Source organism: Oratosquilla oratoria, chromosome 19, assembly GCF_046742065.1.
Source record: "Oratosquilla oratoria isolate Oo_2021 chromosome 19, ASM4674206v1, whole genome shotgun sequence".
Taxonomy (NCBI): Eukaryota; Metazoa; Arthropoda; class Malacostraca; order Stomatopoda; family Squillidae; genus Oratosquilla; species Oratosquilla oratoria.
In genome coordinates, this window is record NC_134795.1 from 12,306,103 (window position 1) to 12,311,102 (window position 5,000).

A 5,000-nucleotide genomic window follows, 5' to 3' on the forward strand; every position below is an offset into this window, starting at 1 on the left:
AAAAACAAATAATATAAGATAAATTATAATCATTATAAGATAAATTATAATCATTGTTTCACACACGAAGCTCATCCACTCCTTGATCGACTTTTAGTCCTCTTCTTTCCGCGCATTTTTGTTATCATAAATTTTCGGCTTTTTGCTGCTCTCTAAAGCATGTGGACGAAAACAAATAAACAAAGACAATCACTGGAACAATCCCTACAGTAGTGTTTCCCAACCTGCCTGATCATGGCTCTACGTCACGAGGTAAAACTGAAAAACATGTGTGTGACTTTATAGCAAGACTTCCATCGCACAGTACGCGAATGTACACATCATTCACAGCAGGGTCCATTTCACCCAATAGGCACTGCCGCTGTAAACACGCTTCGGATCATGTTTTCCCCAATACAAAACAACGGTGTAATCTGAAAGCATGCCATACACGGTGTCCCCGTTAGACAAATCCGGTCATGCAGAATTACGCCATAAACACCGAAATACATTGCAACGATTGCAACGCAACAGAAGTATTGCATTAGGCCAGTAGCGCTCGCGGCCATTTCAGAAATGCTGTTCCACTGGATGCCATACTGGGCGATTCAATTAAATCTAAAACGCTTGGACGGTGGCGAGGGTGGGTGGACGTTTCACTGAATAAAATCGCTTTTTGACAAAAAAGAAATTTTCATAAGAATGATCCTTTTTGGAATTTCACTAATCTGAATAAAACTCCCTGATGATACCCAGAAAAGTAAATACAAAAACAATCCATGCAGTAAGGGTCTGGAAGGAATATAGCTAGTGGGATATATTTTCGAATATTTCAAAATCCAGAATATCTACTGTCCCTTCCCGTTCTTAGGCCACTTCACACATAGACCAAGGGAGTCCTTTAACCTGAATAAAATTGTCTGGCGTTAGTCGGAACAAATTCTCAAAAGAGAACTTCTGTACTTGAATGGATGCCTCATTCAAGCTTCTTCGTTTATTCTTCCAGCAGCACTCAGAGGTGTAACTGCTATGTGAACACAGTTCTCTGGTGTTGGGCAAAATAAAATCTCGAAACTGGTTCACTTGGCTTTACATTAATTTTGAATAAAAGTTGAAATTGTGTGACCGAATAGTATTGTTGGATACTGACAGTCATGCATTTATTTAATTCTCTCGGTTTGTTCTCTCAATGGCATTTGTACATTAATAATGTGTGCACGTGTGATTATACATATCAAATTATTCATAATGTACATTTACTCTTTTTTTTCAGTCGTTTCCATAACGGTGGTTAAAAACTCTATAATTCAGTTGAAACTCAATTATACCGTACTGTACATGTTACCATTAAAAGATATTTTCAGAGGTAAATAATTTCAATTTATTCTATTCATTCAATTCCTGCAATTTCAGTGGGTCTATTATTCTAATAACGGCAATTTCTCTCTAATTAGTGCAGTATTGTTATTTAGCCAAATAATTAGTACATTCGTGTCCGAATCCTGGTTTTAGCGTCCTTTCACTGCTGGTACTTCTATGATTTTATTCAGGTAAAAACGAGGATCGTGAAGACCGTATAATAGGCTTGATCGATGTGTGATATCCTGTATGTAGACCACAATATATATATATATATATATATATATATATATATAATTACAATTTTTTTAATTGTAGTGACAAAAACACGTATTTTATCTCGCTACAAAGGATTACAAAGGCGGAACATGCCGACAGGAGACCTTTTGGTCCATAATTAGGTCGGATGCGAAAAATGTAATAATGATAAATAAATAAAACACGTAAATGAAAATTATAATATATATATATATATATATATATATATATATATATATATATACATATATATATGTATATATATAAATATACATATATACTGTATATATATATATATATATATATAATAATAATAATAATAAATATGATAAATGCATAGGTATAGTTAAATAATAAACAAACAGGTAAATAGGAAATTATAATAAATTAACAGATAAATAATAATAAATATAAATCAAACAATAAACAAACAGACAAATAATAACAATCAAATAAACAAACAATATAAAATAAATGACAGTCATTACAACATCTTGCTTAGATGTTTATCCAGACGAATCTTAAAGCTTCGAACTGAACTACATTGGACTGCCTCTGCAGGAAGTTTATTCCATTCATTAACTACACGGTTGGCGAAGTTGTTTCTACCCACTTTCACTAGAGAGACCGCACAGAGCTCGAATAGTCATTTGAAACGTAAGTGAAGTATTGGTTTCTCACGCGTAGTTTTGTAAGAGTATGTCACTTCTCCAAGCATTTAACGTGTGCGTTTGCGTCGATCGATGCGTGTGCATGTGTGTGCACATGTATGTGTTCACGTGTGTGTGTACATGTGTGTGTGTTCACGTGAGTGTGCACGTATCCGTGAGTGTGCGTGTACACGTGTGTTTGTACACGTGAGCATGTGTGTGTGTGTGTGTGTGTGTGTGTGTGTGTGTGTGTGTGTGTGTGTGTGTGTGTGTGTGTGTGTGTGTGTGTGTGTGTGTGTGTGTGTGCACATGCGTGAACATGTGTGGATACTTACACCGGGGATTTTTATGGGCGCGTGCTCTCGGTTGCGTGTGGATGATGGTGTATACGTGTGCTTCTTTGAGTTCCTGCAATTATATCATTATCCCTCGACCTGGACACGGGCAATAAAACCCACGACAAATCTTTGTGTAGTCACCACTCACGTCCGCGTATGACGCTCGGAGTTGAAAGCATTTCATCTATTTTGCCTGAAGCGGTCAAGCTGTAAACCACCCACGTCCTGAATGAAGACTTCCATGGACATTGAACGATTTCATGATTACAAAAACTTCGCCGTGACCATTGGGGCTATTTCTAGCACTTCGCATCAAGAAGTGGGCGGTGTCACGTCAGGGCGGGCACAAGGTGATTATGCAACCTTGTAGACCTTTATCATAATCGCGCAACTCGCTTATCAATTTGTACGGAAGAGAAGAGTCTACTTCATAGTATTCCAATGGGTCTGGAAAGCAATGTATATCGACCTTGTTGACTTTGGTAAGAATCATAAAACTCTCATATTCTATTCCAAGGACTTGGGCCCATTGCTCAATAATAACGTAACATGATTGCAAGTTAGAGAGGCAATACGCATCAATCTTGCTGAACAGATTTCTTTTTCGTTCCGCTATTGTACGAACGATGTCAGTAACTGCACCCTCATACAGTAGGCCTGAAAAACAAGTATGTATATATGAACTTGTTACATTGTGTTCCGTGATGCCCCAATACCCCCCAATTAGACCTACTTGAAAAAGTTCATGAGCATCACGTCCACGTTTATAGCACAACAGATACAATGCACTAATCCAAACACGTTTTGCCACCTGTGGCAGCAGTAAAATGCTTTATGTGCATTAAAACTGTCCTGTTCATAGGACAGATACGTGTTTGAATCATGTACCTTTTATTAGACAACGAGGATCCCGTGGAACTGATGAAATTTTGTAGATGTAGACCTACCTCCAGAAATAGATGAATAGATTAATCAACTCCTGCGTCTGTACAATAGTACTTCGAAATAGAGGAAAAGACTTAAGTAGAACTTGAGACCACCTAGACTTCGAAGGAAAGAGAATGTCCACAAGACTCTGTTCAGGATCCGGTACACTTGCCAGCTGATGAACGTAGGGTGTGGTGGGAAGGGGGAGAGGGTCTCTTTTACTCGAATAAAATCGAATAAAGTAACTAGAATTAAGATAATGCTAGCAACCCTGCTAACATCTCTCCATTATCCCAATAGGATAAGCATTTTATTCTGATTGATAGCAGGCATTTTCATATAGTTGAGGATTGGTCCCACTAGATCATCGAGGGTTTCCCATAATTTTTATGCAGACGTGTGTCCTTCACTATCCTCCTCCATTTCCTTCCAGTGGAAAACCGAATCGTCTGGATGCTTCATCATCATCAACTGGAAACACATGTCCCGCGCGCGCGTGTGTGTTGGGGGGGAGGGGTCGTTTCACTACAAGTGACCGCCTTCCCTGTTTCACTAATTAAATGAAATAAATAATAATAACCTGTCAGCACATTTACTGTCGAGCAGGTGCTACGGAGACAAATAAAATAGCCAGGCGATAAAAAAAAAAATGCCACTCGTTAAAGAAGGAGTTGGGATGGAATAGAACTATTTGCAACCGCTTGTTGGCTGTCTATATAAAATGAAACATGGCACCCGATATGGAAAATAGTTAAAACAGGATGTAGAACTTTTGCTAATGAATTGGATGGGGAAGGGGTACCATGGACATAAATGAATTACCCGTAGTATGGGAGTAATCAGGATAAAAGGAAAACCACTGATATTGAATATTAGAGCTCGCTAAGAAGATACACCCCATTTTCCCCATTTTTGTCCAATTACAGCCAGAATAAAACCATACATTTGTCACTGCAGGATTAGGGCTGAGTCACGCAGGTAACTCTATGCGTGACATAAAACGCAAGTGACTATGAAGACGGGAAGTTATAGATCACGATAATAGCCGCATGTCGTGTATCATGCTCGGCGGGGTTGGCATCGTTCAGTGGCACGTTCGCAAAAAGTGAGCATACATCAAGGTCAATGTCGAAGTCTGATGCGACATGGCCTGAGATGGGTAAAGAGTTCAAACCTTTTACGTCTATAGAGGTCACCCCCAGCTGAATAAAAACGTATGGCTATAACCACCAACACCATCATTGTTATTTCTGTTATCACCATCATCACTATATCCGCCCTTGTCACCATCACCATATACTATATAATTTTAACTTCATCATCACCTTCACTTTCCAGTTATCTTCATCTTTATTTCCCCGCACACATCCCCAGTCTTAAAGTTCTAGTTAATCACTTAATTTAAGTGTGAGAAAAAAATAATTCATTAGATGTGAGTGAAAAATTAGATGATTTTGCCGAGAGGAAACGTTGGCCTTTCGCCAGGTGA